The 18,289-nt window shown below is 40.3% G+C and overlaps 1 long non-coding RNA gene across 4 annotated transcripts in view; it reads right to left on the minus strand.

Annotated features, from left to right (window-relative positions):
- The window catches only part of LOC123344593, a 265,270-nt gene that overhangs the window by 2,224 nt on the left and 244,757 nt on the right, over positions 1-18,289 (minus strand). For 3 of the 4 annotated variants that reach the window (XR_006572596.1, XR_006572597.1, XR_006572594.1), the window contains one exon: positions 8,714-9,503. This is a non-coding gene — a long non-coding RNA (uncharacterized LOC123344593). Of the gene's footprint in view, positions 1-2,508; positions 2,615-8,713; positions 9,504-18,289 lie in introns of those variants that run through there. The other variant, XR_006572595.1, reaches the window with a different exon arrangement.

Below are 18,289 nucleotides of genomic sequence, written 5' to 3' on the forward strand. Positions count from 1 at the left end.
TTTGTTTTTATGAATCAGGTTCTCAGCACTTGTGGTGGTGTTGTGAAATTATTTTTGCTGTGAGCAGGACTCCTCTTTGTGGACATAACAAGAGTGATGGAAAATGCTTCCTCTGTGAATCATGACTTAGCACTACTTAAAATGAAATCATTAATAAAGTATCAATGATATATAGAGGTCCCACTTCCTTCCAGAAACCATGAACACTTATTGACTGTTAGGTTTTAAAAAAGGATCTTGGCTGTAGCTTACACCACACTGTAGCCCCTCAGAGTTATGAGCACCTTGGGAATGGAGGTTGTTCATAACTCTGAAATGTTCATAACTCTGAACAAAATGTTTTGGTTGTTCTTTCAAAAGTTTAAAACTGAACATTGACTTAATATAGCTTTGAAACTTTAATATGCAGAAGAAAAATACTGCTTTTCCTTTATTTTTTTAGTAGTTTATGTTTAACACTGTATTTGTATACACAGTACTGTACTGTATTCGTGCTTTTGGGCAGGGGGAGGGGGACAAGGAGGAATCTGATTGCATGCTTCCGGTTCCAAATGAGGTGTGTGGTTGACTGGTCAGTTTGTAACTCTGGTGTTCATAACTTTGAGGTTCTACAGTACTCACAATCTTTTGCTCTATAATTTGGATGATTACTATATGGAAGCTGGACGACTGGACCAAATGGCGTATGGGACTAGAGTAATGTGATATGGAGACTCACCTTAAGTCACCTGTTCAAATCCAAACAGGTCAGTAGTGGCCAGAGGTGAAAGTAAGCCGGTCAGGTATGGCATGCCAGCAAGAGCTGTACACAGCTGACCATACCGGCAGGGGCTGCTTCCCCAGGGGGGGCAATTTAAAAGGTCCCTGGGCTCCTGGCAGCAGCCGGAGCCCCTGTCCCTTTAAATCGCTGACAGAGTCCCACTGCCAGAGCCCTGGGATAGCAGCGATGGCTGGGAGCCCTGGGCTCCTGGCCGCCACTATAGCTACAGCTACCATGGGGCTCTGGTGGTGATTTAAAGGTCCTGGGGCTCCCGGCTGCTGCTACTGCAGCTGGAGCCCCAGACCCTTTAAATGGCCACCGGAGCCCTGGGGTAGTGGTGGCGATTTAAAGGGCACAGGGATTTAAAGGCCCCGCCCCTTCTACCTGAGACCCTGCCCCTTCTGTCCAAGGGGGAACCCCCCGCCTGCTCAGGACCCTGGCCCTGCATACCGGTAAGTCTCTTAAGTTATTTTCACCCCTGGTAGTGGCTGAAAAAATCATTTCCACCTACTTGCTGTTCAGTGGCCTATGTGAAGTGAACTGGTGGTCTTAGTTCAGTTCTTAATAGATCAGTGTGTGCTGGAAAATGTTATTGAAAGAATTAATAGCCATCTCCTCACTTTTGTTTGCCTGTTCAAGTTATGGTTGGGGCACATGACCAGTGTGGGAAGCTTATATTGCTGCTGCCTATACTGGAACACAAAATTAAAGCTAAAACCCCTGATTTTTTCTTCATTTCAGGTTGGAACCATTTCAACTATATACTTTTGCCCCCTCCAGTATTTTTGTTTCAGCAAGTTGTCTATTGAGCTACCCAGTAACTTTTTATGCTGTAACTCTGAGCTGCCCATCATTATGAAAGAGAGCCCTCATGTCATACCATTAGTGCTCATTACACATTTTTTTTCTTAACTACCTTTGTTTTTTCATTTACATTTGCATAGTGGAAGGTTGAGAGTTTGCTCTGGACATCATTGCTGATGGGATATTTGCAAGCAAAGAAGCAGTAATGATTATAATGTATGTGGGAAGAAATCAGCTGGTGTCAAGCCGGGTATGAATCAGAAGGCTGAGTTTGAATTCTGGTTTATATAATTCCTATGTTGCAAGTTGGAGGGATAGGAATAAAATTAAAATGTGCTGCATGAATGTAAATTCATTAGACTCTGTTTTTCCATCCATGCTATAACCAAATGTAAATATTGCACCACTCAAATTTATTGGCAACAGTGAAAGCCAGTGGGGACAAGGACCAGAGAGATATGCAAAATTTTGCTGGTACGCCAGCAGTCAGCCAACAGCATTAAAAACTTTGTGTTGGCATATGCAACTGTTTTCTCTCCTAAAGAGATCACTGTCTCCATTAGTCAACTGGAACAAAAAATGTTCCTGACAATAATAACGATAGCATACATCAATCAAAGAAAAAAATCCCACTATATGCCAGCCAGCATCTGAACTGAACCAGTGTTCTTGTGAAGCTTAATTAGCTAATGTAACAGTGGTAAAGATTCCCTGGTATACAGACAATAAGGCTGATAGACAGACCCTATCGAAACTGCTACCAAAAGTACAAGAATATTTGGCTGGAAAGCACTGATTATCCATAGGCATGAGGATTCCTCAGATAAGTGTGCCGCACTGCTGCGCTGCCAACTGCTCCTGTGTAAAAGTTTGTTAAAAAAACAAAAACGCAATACACAACTACTTTACATACATGACTTAAAAAAGAAACAAAGAAATCATACAATGAAGTTGCTGAGGAGAAAGACAGGATGCACAGGGAGGGAGGAAGGATTCTTCCTGAATGCTTGTTAACTCCTTAGGCAGCTAATCTTCAGAGGAGGGATGCATCTGAAATTAAATTTGATGAGTAATTTTCTCAGTCCAGACAGCACCAAAATATCATCTGACACAGATATCCAGTTTAGACTCCACTTATGTTTAATGGTTGGATAATCATGGAACATAAGTTTGGCTTTAATAACTACAGAAGATGCTTTATTAGCAGACTTTGCAGGCTGCAAGGTTGTCATTTGTCATCATAATGATTTTCTGATTTAAAATATTGCAGCAATTTGTATCTGTTTTTAATTAATGAAATTAGATGAATCTCAGCTCTCTATATTCAGAAAGTCTAAGGCCTTGTCTACACTACATGGGAAATAACGTGAATAGCGTAACTCAAATCAACATAGCTTAGATCTACTTACTGCAGATCCACACTACGCGATGTCGACAGGAGACGTTCTCCCATCAACTCTCCCTACTCTTCTCGATCCGGTGGAGTACGCTAGTTGACGGGAGAGTGATCTGCGGCCGATTTAGCGGGTCTTCACTAGAACCACTAAATCAACCACTGATGCATCAATCGCCGCTCATTGATCTCCCAGTAAGTGTAGACAAATCCTAAGACTCAGGGGGTGCGCTGCTAGAAGCCACATGGGGTTTTATAGGATAAGGAACCAAAAGCACTGTCCTTTGCATACCAGCCAAATCATTGTGTCAGACTGACTGCTTTATTGATGCGTCTTCAGTCCAGGAAATTCATCAGCCAATCCCTTGAATGAAGTGTTGGGGTTATGAGATAGAGTAGCACTAACTACCCCATAACACTTTGCAAAGCTGAAGTCATCTTTGGATTAAAAAATAAGAAGCTTATCAAAGGCAAAATACATTAATATATGCTGGGGAGATACCTTCACAGACCAGTACCTGGAAAGTTAATATACAAAACAAAGAAGAAAAGGTACAGAACAAGTTAAGGTAGGGGGCAAACTGATGGGCTGGATTTTAATGAAATGTGAAGAGTTCTGTAACTTGTAAAACCATCCTACAAATACTCCTAGCTGAAATGTAGAACTTCTGTGGCACACCTTCTGTGTAAAATGAATGTAACAGTGCTGCACAAGACTGTTTCCTGGAAACAGGTATCATATCAAAACTCTTCCTGTACTGCATTATTATTGACTTTTAGCAATAAACCCGACTGACATTGGTTATTTGGTCTCATGAATATATTCCATACTGAACTAAAGTGTGGTCAAGCGATTGATTATACAATTTATCAACACCATCCTCCATACTAGCCTAAATGAGGCTGATACACAGATCCTTTCCACAGGGTGCATTAAGTGCAGAAGGTTTCCTTCATAGTGGCTCTACCTGCCTCCTCCCACCAGCTGCATGTCCTAATGCAGTGCTTATGTGAGGCAGAGAAATTTGAGCTTGCCTTATGCACCCCAGGTGAATTTCTTCTGCAGTGAGTTGAACAATGTATGTCACCAGATCTTACACTAGTCAGGAGTGTAAGATCTGACAAAAGGAGACAGTATGTTATGGTCAACAAGACAAGGGAGTGGGTCTCAGGGATCCTGGGCTTCTTCCCAATGATGCCAATGACTTGTGAGGAGATTTTGGAAGAGTCAAAGAGAAGGTCACAGTTTCCACATCTATAAAACAGGGGTAGTGATATTTCCCCCATTTCTAGAACACATTTTAAAGTCTGTGGATGAAATGGACTATATAAGTGCTGAGTACTCTTATCACCATCAGTATAACTCTTGGCTGTTATTATGCATTTGGGTGGGAGAGTTAGAAAGTTATTAAGAACAGCTTAAACATTTATTTTCTTATTAAACCTCCTCCAGTTGTACATCAATACTGCACTGTCACCTTGTGTCTTGAATGTCAGCCTACTCAGCACAGGCAAATTGTTAAATTCAAGTTCATTTGTAAGAGGGAAGAATTTGCTGACATTTCCAGCTTTTTGCTCTCTTTTAGTAGAGGAAGAACGGTCTATCGGCTGGTGTATCAGGCAGCTTGCTCTGTAGGAAGAACTGATCTGTGGGAAACTCTGCTGTACTATCAACAGCATTTTCTGGCCCCCAAGATTTTGGTAAGTGGTTTTGTAAAAGTAACTGTAAAAATTAATGTGCAATAATATTTCAAAAGTTAATGATGAGTATTGAGTATTGACTTGTACTGTTGCTTTACAATTATCTTTATCCAAGATCTGAGTACCAGAAAATGGTACTGATTGCAAAGCAGAACCTGCTCTGTTGCTTTTGACAATCCAATACAGCTCTAGACTGGCTCCTTGATATAATGGCGAAGTTAGAAAATTTAATTCCTATGACAATACAGCCCACCCTTCAAAATAGCTAATGTTAACCAAGGAATCAACTGGTGTCTGAAAGGGATATTTTGCTCTATGTTCCCTGTGATCACTGTTATGTTCACGGTATACACACACAGAGAAATTAGATAAAAACATGAATATTCTTGCTGGAAGGCAGCAATGTAACACTACTTTATCTCTCAGAATTCAGAGCTATAACACACACAAGAACACAAAAACAGAGAAAAAACAGGCTGCTCCTTAAGACAGCAAACTATAACTCACTCCATCTTGCTTTAAGATGGCTTTTTCCAGAATTACACTGATCCCATGACAGAGCCCCCTCACCTGCAAGCAGAAGCAGGAAATTCCATTGCTCTTAGAGTGGCAGATTGCATTTCCAACACAGTCCTCAATACATCACAATCACTACTGCAGTCTGAAGGCTGTAATAGACCCTGTGATGTTGCACTCCATATGATTTTATGAAAATATGCTAATGGCTGTGAATATGATGTAACTGGAATATGCTTCATGCAAAAGGTCTCTTGTAAGGTATCACTACAAAGCTTATAATCTACTGAGTGTGGTCATCCTGTTTGTATGAATGTATCACTCTTGTATCTGAAACTAGAAATAGGAAATATAACTTTGAGGTCCTATTGTAATTATGCAAAGTGTGGGCCATTAATGGTGGTTTGGAATCTTAATGGCTCCCATTAACCAGGACAGTTGACTGTAGATAGCTCTGTTTTATTTGTAAGTCTTCCCGTATATGTGTGTGCTGGCAAATGGGTAATGAAGTCTTACAGTGACATGTGATCACGTCACCTGAACTGGAATCCATCTTTAACCTGGTGCTTTTCCATTAAAAAGAAGGGGTGGGAACCCAAAGGGACAAAGGATTCCCGCCTTATGCAAAAGATATATAAGTGAGTGGAACAGAATAAGGGGACAGCCATCATGAGAAATCCCCTAGCTACCACCTGAGCTGGAACAAGGGCTGTACCAGGGGAAAGGACTGTGCCCAAACTAGGAAGGCGTCCAGTCTGTGAAAGAAACTTTTTTGTCTGTATTCAGTTTTATTACTGTACTAGGCTTAGACTTGCGTGTTTTATTTTATTTTGCTTGGTAATTCACTTTGTTCTGTCTGTTACTACTTGGAACCACTTAAATCCTACTTTCTGTATTTAATAAAATCACTTTTTACTTATTAATTAACCCAGAGTATGTATTAATACCTGGGGGGAGGGACAAACAGCTGTGCATCCCTCTCTATCAGTGTTATACAGGGCAAACAATTTATAAGCTTTATACAGGGTAAAATGGATTTATTTGGGGTTTGGACCCCATTGGGAGTTGGGCATCTGAGTGTTAAAGACGGGAACACTTCTGTAAGTTGCTTTCAGTTAAGTCTGCAGCTTTAGGGCTTGTGGTTCAGATCCTGGGTCTGGGTTGGAGCAGACTGGTGTGTCTGGAGCAACAAGACAGGGTGCTGGAGTCCCAAGCTGCCAGGGCAGGAAAGCAGGGGCAGAAGTAGTCTTGGCACAAAAGTTGGGAGTTCCCAAGGGAGTTTCTGTGACCCAACCCATCACAGACCCCATGGTTCTTTTGCCCGCTTGACACACCACACACATTTTGCTTGTGGATTTATGTAGCTTTGACTTCTCCCTAACCTGCTCCCAATCCCCCTGCTGATGCAGGGGGAAAAAAAGTGCCCCTCCCCCGTGGTGCATAAGAAGGCTGAGAAATCCCTACACAAGAACTGGTTCTATTGTGAACCAGGCATCCCATGCCCATTGAGAAGGTAGAGAGTTAGCCCATTCGCTTACACGTTCTTATTCATTTTGACTGTCATGGCACCTCCAATCATTTATACAGAAAGTGGAAAAATGCCAGCCATTATCTGGTTAAAAGAAAACTATTTAATCATATGCTTTAAGGTATTTGTATTTAAGAAGGCTTTATGCAGGATGGAGAGACAGATTCCTAATATAGTGAATGATGCCTTCAGAGCATATTATACAGTATCTGTAAGTATTAAATAGTTTTACTTTAGAAATATAAATGTTTCTTCATCTCTGAATTACTCTCTTGAGAGTCATGAGAAAGCAACGTATGCTCAAGGAATGCCAAAAGGAGCTGTACTCTAAAGCAGGACGTCTTCCAAGAAATCCAGTGATTAATGTGTCAGGCTTGTGAGTTTAACACGATAGCAGCAACTCATCAGTTATCAAAAATATACACTACTGTAGTTAAAGAAATTGAAATGACCTAATGTATGTGCTAACCTTCTAGTTCCAAAACTGCTATATATAGATAGATAGATAGATAGATAGATAGTCTAAATCCTATAACTATACCATCTTGGGCTGTGATCTCATCAGATTTAACTAAGTAGGGTCAATATGGTCAATACTTGGAAGATCTAGTAGGAAAACCAAGGGGTTGCCGTAAACTGTGCTGACAATTCAGTAGGTGGCACTATTTCCCCTAATTCAGCACTCATGGTATGGTACTAAGAGATACTGTGTAGTTCAAGGTCCCACTTTTCAGATAAGATTTAAAAGCAAGGACCTGGCCAGTTGTGGGCATTAGAAGATTCCATTGCATTCATTATAAGAGCATCAAAAAAACGTTGTTAATCTCTTGGCTCTGTATAAATTCCAACTTGGGAAACTACATTGCACCTGGCTAATGGTATTTGTCTTTGTGACAGTTTGGGGGAATACATCTCTGGAAATTATGAATTCCATCTTGCTTTGTGAACCCTATTTATGACTATTACCTTCACTGTGGATTACAGTTTCCCTTTTGTAGCAGAGGCGTGACACCATGTGAGTCAGACGTCAGAGAAGCTGTAACAGAACAGTCAAGGGCCACCAACACTGAACAATTCTTCCCTACTGCAGCAATGGGTTTCCTACTATTGATTTGAATGTTTATCTACAGAGAGGTCGAGAGGGCTGGAGGCTGGAATTTCCCCAGCAGACGTTCACAGGCAACAAAAGAGAGAGACTGTTCTAAAATTGAGCACTTATCTAAGCAAGACAGGCCATTCTACCACAAGAAGCAAGAGGGCTAAGTGAGGGAGGCCGGTGGGGATGCCTAACCTAAGTGTTTATGCATATAAAATTCCTTTACTAAGCCTGAGTTCATTGCTTTACTGCCATATGCTCCTTAAAGGGCGTGACTAGGAAATCAATGTTCCCACAGACACATGGAACTCTGTGGAGGCTAGGGGCATGGAAATCATGTCTAACCAAATGCGTGCTCAAGAGGGCTGTGACACTGGGTATTGGGGCTAGGAGGTCAGCCTGCAGGGTCCTACAACTCAAGAAGGGTGTCATACACAGGGTCCATATCAAGACCTAGGGGGTTTAGATGCATGTCGGTTAGTTGATGGATCCAATCACAACAGACTGGTGCCCATCCAGAAAGTGTCTTCACAACCAGTCCTAAAAAAACATGGTGTAGAGAGACTCTGTGGTGTTAAGCAGCTGCTGTTTTCCATCCCAGAAGCAGCTGTAAGTGGTAGGTGCAATGACTCCTACATATCTTTTGTAAATTACTGTATAACTACAACAGCACACACACGCACACGCACACCCCCCTTCTCTTATTATACATGATTCAGACTTCTGCAGTAAATAATTCTTGGTCTCCAGCTAGTTTGTGAATATTCACAGTCTACTTCGTGTTGGTTAGTTTACAGGTTCTTTGTTAGACTACCTATGAAACTAACCACCACCATGAATTTCAAAATTGTATATTTGATTGCAGTATTTCAAATTTTGCAGTTTTGGTTATGCACACCAATCATCCAGCCCAATATGAAATGCAAATTGTGAATCAGACTATCACAATCACATATATCATTCAAAATGCACTTTTGACAAATTCATGCCTTTGAATGCAAGATTCGCTTTTCATTGTGTTTGTGTTAGCAGAGCTTGTGCCCTGGAAAATTTGCCAAAAGGTAACAGGAAAGGCTCATAAACATAGTCAAATCGAAACTTCCTTTCCAATTTTAATAATTATGGGTGGATGTTCTTTCCAATATATACCCACCTCTAATAACATAGTTGTCAAATTTGCCACTCTGGCGGTGTAATGGGGCCTTAGTGTAAAAGAGAATCAAGTCTTTAATTTCCCCCTCCCCTCCTTCAAGGGACTAAAGGCACCATCACCCACCAGAGCCTCTAGTGTAGCCAATAATATTAATGCAAACGTGCCAACAAGTCATCCCATTTCCTTCATTCCAAACAACTGACAGAGGAGAACAATCAGATACAAGAACATAAATAAGTGAATTGACTAAGCCAAAAGTTATTTATCATTTGTGTGGATCTTCTTGTTCAAGTTAAAGAAAGGTTATACATACGCAGATAATGCACACTGATCTGGGCCATAGGTGTACATAGAAAACAATCTTTTCAATTGAATACTGATCCATGCATGTCCTATAGGTGATCAAGGGAATTGTAGGTGAGTTGTTGCTGTTTTTATTCAATATGAAAACTCGGATTTGGGTCCAGCTGTCAAACGAACAGTATGGTTGTTGGGATTGCTTCTACACCAGGGATCACTTCTGCACAGCCGTGAAAGTGAGCTTTTTTGCATCTGCCAGAAGTACACAGAAAAACACATATTAGGAATACATGTTCCATAATTTTCCATGCAAGGGCTGCATGAACTGATGTTGATAACAAACTTTTAAGGTCTTTTCAATTTTTTATATTCTTTTGATGAGAGTGGGGTGACTAGACAGTCAGCCTCTTAAACCAGAAAAGTAACGGAGACACCATAAAACAAAAATAGCAAAAGCAAACAGGTCATCACCCCAAAACAATGCTGACGGGGTACTGAGTACTTAGCAATGGTTTATCATTGCAGCTTTTAGGTGCAGTCTTATGTCCTCAGACTTTAGTGAAGCATGGATTTAACGTTGGCAAACGGTCTTGATGGTAATGATATTTTGGTAGGAGGGGCCCATGATTAAGAGAGCTTCAATGCATCTCACCAAGTGAAGGGTCCACAAAAGAGAAATTCCCATCCCATGTAGTACCTTCACCAGACAACCGAGAGCAAGACATAGGATTGGTCTTCGGGGGGGCAATGGGGGGACGGACTCATCTCCCCCTTACTCCCATACTCCTGCCCCTCTCTGAGAAGAGTAGTTGACTTAACTTTTAACCACCTCACCCCTAACTAGGAGAAGGGATCCACTTCTAATGGCTCCTTCACTATCTATGCATTGGAAAGGACAGGGCTTGCTTTCCTGGCCCCCTCCTCAGGAATTTAAGCAAAACAGAACAAAACAAACAAACTCCTTTGCTGCTTTCAAGTACGGGAAAGAAAAGAGCCATCTTAGGCCTGGATTCAGGAAAGCACTTAAGTACCTGCATAAAATCTATCTTGTTCACCAGTGTACTTCCGGCATGTGTTTAACTTTAAGCACATGCTTGTCTCATTGACTTTGAAGTTAAACATGTGCTTGAGCACTTTGCTGAATCAGGGTTTAGGGTCTACTAAGTACCAGAAAGTTGGAATAAATCAGAATCTTTTCCAGACAAGTTGTTTTTACTCTGCTTGAAAACAATTATTATTAGTTATTATTTAACATTTGCATCTAGCTTAAGTGGTGTGCTGGCAGGCCTCAGAGACCCTGTAAGGCCACTACAGAACGGAGCTGCAAGATTTCAAAATGGGGAAGATAGCTACCTCCTCCAAACACTAGAGAAGCAAAATGGCATTGGGGAAGGAAAGGAAATCCATCCACAAGGTTCACCATGAGGGGAGAGAAACTGTCTCCCTTCTCAAATGCCATTGACAACACAACAAATAGTAAATGCCACCAACGAACTATGATCAACGAGAGGATTTAACTCTTTGCTGCCTAGCAAAACTTCTTGAAAAATACAGTGAACAAACATGCACGTGAATTAAAATGTATGTTCATGCCAATACTTCTTCACTGGTATAGGTAGAGGGTGAAGAAAAGCACCAAGTTATTTTGAACTCAGAAATATGGCCAGATCCTATGCTGGTGTAAATCAGTACAGTTCCAGTGGCTTCCATGGAAATAACTTGATATACACCAGCCGAGACTCTGGCTCAGAGTCACCTGCCTTTCTTCAGTTATTACATTGCCTTCAAAGCACAAAGAGTCAGAAGAGACTGAAGGGATTAGCACGTACTATATTGGATGTCAATTTGAAATGACATTCCAGGCTTGCTTGCTGGACTAGAAAGAATTAGAATGTGACTTGGCTGCCCAAGAAGTTAAGGGCTAAAAACATCGCTGGTGTAACTCCATTGAAGTCCATGGAGTGATACAATGATGACTTTGGCCCACTGTGGCTATATTTCTTTAATTAAGGTCTCCTTAAGGTTAACAGACACTATATCCAATTGCAGTAGTTTTCAGATATCTCCAGTATTACTTCATTGTTTTTATTTTGATTGTCTGGAGTTCCAATGAAGTTGGGCCAACCTGCAAACCTAGCAACATTTGATTTAGTATGTGACAGCTTACTTTCCTCGAGCCAGCCCTGAATCCAGACCATCAGTTTTAACACCTCTTTACTATTAATGAAACATATGATATTTATGTTGCTACCCCATCACTTAGAAAACAATATTTCACATAAAAATTAATGGTGCCCAAAATCTCATAATTAGAATCTACTACTACTTCTTAATACATTCCATTGTCTGTGGATGCAAGCATCTTCAGGTCAAATACAGCTCAGGAAACAGCTAATTATGTCCATTCCCATGAGTAAGAAAATCTTTAAATTTAATTAAAGGGCCTTAACTCTACTCCTGCACATTAGGGTCTTGTTCCCACTGGATTTTCTATTATGTGACTTAAAGTGACAGGTTGAGCATTAATATTAACAGTAGCTCTCATCTGTGGCTTTGTTTTTCACTCAGCTTTAGTTGAAGGATATTTTGATCAAGCAAATTTCTTTCTTGCTAGCACATCTCCCTAATCACTTGCATAAATATAAACCAATAAGCAACAGGAGCCTGCCAGCTTTAAAGTTGGTTACTTTCTGCAACTCGGGGCAATATATTTCACACTCCAGATAGCCTAGTCTCATTCACAATATTTTGGTTGACATATTAATAACTGGAATAGGGCCAAAAATCCCAGGAAAATATTAAAAGAGGGAAGAGTGCTAAGCACAAACTGCTGAGCTTTAGCTGATTTGAGCACAGATTGTGCACTGAGTTATATGTAGGGTGACCAGATAGCAAGTGTGAAAAATCAGGACAGGAGGTGGGAGGTGCCTATATAAGATAAAGCCTCAAATATCAGGACTGTCCCTAGAAAATCAGGACATCTGGTCATGCTAGTTATACAGATTACCTAGAATACATTTTCTGTTGCTCCAACTAATTAAAAAAAAAACTAGGAAGGAAAAAGCTGTCTAAGCGTCTAATATCTACCAGAAAACTGGAGTAAAGTAGGATCATATCAGTAAGAATATAGGCCCACTTTAGTGCTGGATCAACTATGGTTTTAAATTGAGATTGGATCTTGATATGACTGACAGGCCCAAAACATATACCCCGCCCCAAAAAAATAATGAGAAAGAGGGATTGTTTGTGTTAAACTGGTAGTGACCCTGAAAATACCAATGTTATTTTATTTAAGGTTTAAGCTAGACAACAGAGATAAAGAAAACATGGTTAATTGGACACCGTGTATAATAAATAATTAGTTTAAAAGACTTAGTCTGGTAGCTAGGGAAAAATACAGTAAAATAAAATAAGTAGGAAACCTTGAGAAGAAAGGGGCCCAGCCATTAATCTTGTCTTAACCGAGCCAGGGGATAGGATTCAGTCCTGAAACTCCCTCAATTAGCTTTGACAAACATCCAATAATTGGAAGACATCACCCATTTGTTATAGTGTATAAAAACCCCAAGGTTTTCTAGGGGTTCTTTGTCAGAACTTTGTTTACCCCTCTGGAGTCACGCTATGATGGCACAGGTATCTCCCTGGCCTGATCCTGTTGTAAGTGTGTTGGCCAATGCTTATAACGATGTTGTTACTAGGCTACAGAGTACAGGTGTGTATATGCTTATGTTTGTATTTTGGATGTACCCAACACCATGTGGCCTTTGGACTAAAAGAAATGCTTGTGTGGAAAATAAGTCCTGGTAAACAATCAACTTATTAGGAAAATAATTTCCAACACTGTCAAGACAAGTTATTTTTATTCTGTTTGCAGTCATTTATTAATTAGTATCATTTAAAATGCATATATAACAGAGGTAGATGCTGCTTTACAGAGCGCTGTTGTATAGGTATATAGAAAAATCTGGATATAGGTATGAAAGAATGAATATCTGAAAATAATTCTATTTAGGTTTTCTGTATAGCACTTATGACCATGGTACAGTAACTCCTCACTTAACGCTGTAATGTTCCTGAAAAATGCAACTTTAAGTGAAATGATGTTAAACGAATCCAATTTTCCATAAGATTTAATGTAAATGCGGGGGGCTAGGTTCCAAGGAAATTTTTTTGGGTCAGACAAAAGGCATTATATACTGTACAGTACTGTCCTGTACTGTGGTTGGGAAGTGCCCCTGGCTTACCCCACACAGGAATGACTCCTTTTAGCAGAGAAGCTCATTTATGGTGATTTGTTATAGATTGATTCCAAGGACAGAAGGGACCATTGTGATCATCTAGTCTGACCTCTTGTACAACACAGGCCATAGAACTTCCCCCAAAATAATTCCTAGAGCATAGATTTTACAAAGAGATCCAGTTTTGATTTAAAAATTGCCAAAGATGGAGAACCCACCATGATCTTTGGTAAAACTACTCCAATGGTTAATTATCCTCACTGTTAAAAAATACGTATACCATATTTCCAGTCTGAATTTGTCTAGCTTCAACTTCCAGCCATTGGATCATGTTATACCTTTCTTTCCTGACGAGCCCATTATCAAATATGTGTTCTCCATGTAGGTAATGGACTGTAATCAAGTCACTCCTTAATCTTCTCTTTGTTAAGCTAAACAGACTATTCCAGCAGTGATCAGACCAGTGCCAAATGAAGGAAAATAACCGTTATACTCCTGCTTGAAATTCCCCTGTTTATGCATCCAAGTATCACATGAGCTCCCAATATGAAGCTATGGCCAAAAGGGCTAATGTTCAGCTGATAATCCACCATGACATCCAAATCTTTTTCAGAGTCACTGCTTCCCAGCATAGAGTCCTCCATCCTGTAAGTATGGCCTACATTTTTTGTTCCTAGATATATACATTTAGTCAAATTAAAACACATATTGTTTGCTTGTATCCAGCTTACCAAGTGATCTAGATCAGGGGTTCTCAACCTTTTTCTTTCTGACACCTCCCAACATGCTATAAAAACTCCACAGGCCACCTGTGGCGAGACACAGGGTCCTAGGCTTCAGCCCTGGACAGTGGTGCTTCATCTTTCTGCCCTGGGCCCATGAGTCTAATGCCAGCCCTGCTTGGTGCACTCCCTGAAACCTGCTTACGGCCCCCGAGGGGACCCCGGACTCCTGGTTGAGAACGGCTGACCTAGATTGCTTTGCATCAGTGGCCTATCCTCTATTTACCACTCCTTCCATTTTTTTGTCATCTGCAAATTTAACCATTGATAATTTTATGTTTTTTTCCAGGTCACCGATAATGTTAAATAGTATAGGGCCAAGAACCAATTCCTGAGGGACCCCATTAGAAACTCACCCACTCAGTGATGATTCCCCATTTACAATTACATTTTGTTAGACAGCTTTTAGTTCATGCATTATATGCCATGTTAATTTTATATCATTCTAGGCTTTTTTAAAATCAAAACGTTGTGTGGTACAAAAAGTCAGATGCGGTACTGCAGTTTAAGTCTATTAACATCAACACTATTATCCTTTATCAACCAAACTTTTAATCTCATAAAAAAATGCCTTCAAGTTACTTTGACAGGATCTATTTTCCATAAATTCATGTTGGCTGGCATTAATTATATTACCTTCCTTTAATTCTTTATTAATCTAGTCCCGTATCAAACACTCCATTATCATGCCTGGGATTGATGTCAAATTGAAAGGCCTATAATTACTTGGGTCCTACCATTTACCCTTGGCACAACATTAATTTTCTTCCAGTCTTCTGGAACCTCCCCAGTATTCCAAGACTTATTAAAAGTCAGCATTAATGGTCCAGTGTGTTCTTCAGCCTGCTCTTTTTAAACTCTTGGATGTAAGTTATCCAGACCTGCTGATTTAAAAGTGTCTCACCTTAGTAACTGTTGTTTAACATCCTTTTGAGATACTAGTGGAATGGAAAGAATTATCATATGATGTCACTACCTCATCTGTTCCCCCCCCATACATAACAGAAATATGTATTAAATACTTCTGCCTTTTCTGCATCATTATTGATAATTCTACCATTTTCATTTAGTAATGGACCAATACCATTGGTAAGATTCTTTTTTGTTGCTAATATGCTTTATTTTTTTTTAAACTCCTTATTGTCCTTAACTTTGCTGGCCATAGATTTCTCTTTATGTCTTACATTCTTTAATATCAACTTTCCATTTATTCCACATTTTATTTATATATCTATATCTATCTATCTATATATATATCTGCCTTCACTTTCCCCTAAACCAAGAAAATTTTTAATCGATATTGCCTTTTTTTCCCCCCTCTTCAGTTATGGCTTTTGAGCATCTAGTATTCTTAAACCATTCCCAAATATCATTCACACTTTTCTGATTAAATTCTTCCTCCCAGCTCATTTGGTCATAATTGTTTTCAGCTTTGTGAAACTGGACCTTTTAAAGCAACAAGTATCTATATTTGTGGTCTGGACTTTATTCTGTTTGCACATTATAAATGCAATCAAGTCATGATCACCTATACCTAAGATACTATTAATTTTTTTGTTTGGTCATCAGTTCCACTTTATCTGTCAAGACAAGGCCTAATATAGAATTCCCCCATGTTGGATGCAACACTTTTTGAGTTAGGAAATTGTTATCCATAATATTTAGAAATTCCAAGGATGTTTTAGCACCAGGAGCATGAGACTTCCAGACCTTGTTATTCAAATTGAAGTCCCCCACCGTCCGGCAGCTCCCCCCACTCCCATGTCATAGATAGACCTACAATTTGTGCAGTAAGGCAGCAGTCTTCACATATAGGGCTTGGCTACACTTGCAAGTTGCAGCGCTGGTAGAGGCTTTCCAGCGCTGCAATTAGTAACCGTCCACACCTGCAAGGCACATCCAGCGCTGCAACTCCCTGGCTGCAGCGCTGGCTGTACACCTGGTCAGGTTGGGGTGTAGCGATTGCAGCGCTGGTGATCCAGCGCTGCTCATCAAGTGTGGACACACACCAGCGCTTTTATTGGCCTCCAGGGAATAAGGAGATATCCCAGAATGCTTTTAACTAAATTACTCTCTTTGTTTTGTTATGCAGCCTCTCTTTGTTTTGTTGTGAACTCCCATCGGAGCTCCGTTGAACTGCTTATCTAAAAAAACAAACACTGATCACAGCAAACAGGAGCTATCTGTACCTGGCTGTGAACGATCAAATGAGAGGCAGGGAGTGAATGTTTGCTTGACAGAGAAACAGCTTGGATGCAGGCTGTTTGCAATTAAGACTAAGGGTTCGCGAACATTTTGTGATTTTTCAATCCAGGAAGCTAACACACAGTGTTGGCTCCAAAAATCCACTCTCTCTATCTTCCCCGCTCTCTGTCACAGTACACCACCCTCCACCCCCCTCTTTTGAAAAGCACGTTGTTGCCACTTGAATGCTGGGATAGCTGCCCATAATGCAGCACTCCCAACAGCGTTGCAAATGCTGCAAATGTGGCCACACACCAGCGCTGGTAGCTGTGAGTGTGGCCACACACCAGTGCTGTTCCTGCACAGCTGCATGACCAGCGCTGTAACTCCCAGCGCTGCAACTTTCAAGTGTAGCCAAGCCCTTAGAGAGTGAGCTGATTTAATCAGCCCCAGCACTACAACATATGTGGATCAATTCTAAGTTGAAGCAGCTGTGGGTTTTTTTTATTAGTTTGTTTTTAAATTCACATTCTACCCATGGATTAATGAGCTTGGTCATTTCTAAAGTCAAAGCAAGAAATGCTAGGTGTAAATTCTGCCATTTAAATTTAAAGGTGCAAATGGGCGAGGTAACATTTATTTGTTCTAACCAAGTATGCAACAGAGCAGAGCACCAACCGGTATAGGAATGCCATGCTGTCCTGCATGGAGTCACTCCAAGCAAAGGAGCCAGAACTCTGCATTAAAGTTAAGGGCTAATACAGCTCAGTCTTGCTTGCAGACTGGTCCAGTTAGCTCTGGCCCTCACAAAATGGGAATGAAAGTATCTTGCTGGGCCCAGGGTAACTAGGAACAACTAGTCTTGGGAAGGAAGCTAAGGATTCTTTTGTTACTTCGAGTTATCAGTTAAATCAACCCCTCCCAAAAAAGGGGAACAATTCCTCAGGGTCTGTGTACTGTTCTGGACATTGGATAGACTGAACGAGAGAACGGTGCCAACATTAATTTTGAGTGTGGTAGTCTTTCCCTGTGATAGGGTAGGATTCTGAGATTAGCTCCTGTGGCTACGAATAATTATTATAAAAAAAGAGATTTTTTTGGAAACTCAAAAGTAGACAGAGCGACATTATTTATGTCTACTGCTATGTAGTATTCCATCTCCTACAATATGCATCCTTGTTCTTTTCTAAAATAGCAATGATTTCTGGGATCTAAACATAATGTTAATGATGCTGCACAGTCCCAGTGTTTGCATACACAGTCATAGAGGCAGCCCATACTAATTATTTTCTCAATCAATCATTCTCCATGAATGAAGCACTCCAGGCAACACTAAAACTAAGCTTAAATCACTAGGAACAATATAAATTCAAAAAACAGATCTCATTAGACAGCCATTTTTAAAACTAATTTCCCAATAGTTCCATTTCCTACTAAATTTCAAATTGTGCTTACCTTAAGAAACAAGAGCATCAGGATTTTATACGAAGCATAAAATAAATGTTGCACTTTATGAATTTTTATTAATATGTCTTCCAAATGAGATTACGCCAGTCTCCAAGCTATCAATGTTTGCTGGTGTGAGAACAGGGTTAACAGGATAAATTAAAAGTGCCCAGTAAACAAAAGAAATGGCAGAAGAATAGATGGATCTGAAAAATGTCAAGAGACAGCCAACATAAAACCATTTATGTTTGGTGGTTACTGCTTCAAGTAACAGCTAAACCTCAGACTCTTGTGCTTTCAATTCCAAGTGTTCATTTAGTGACTGAGGTTAGACCATTTCTGAGTCCAAATGCTGCAAACCCAGGGGGAGGAAATTACTGTTTGAATA

Source organism: Mauremys mutica, chromosome 11 (assembly GCF_020497125.1).
Source record: "Mauremys mutica isolate MM-2020 ecotype Southern chromosome 11, ASM2049712v1, whole genome shotgun sequence".
NCBI classification, from domain to species: domain Eukaryota; kingdom Metazoa; phylum Chordata; order Testudines; family Geoemydidae; genus Mauremys; species Mauremys mutica.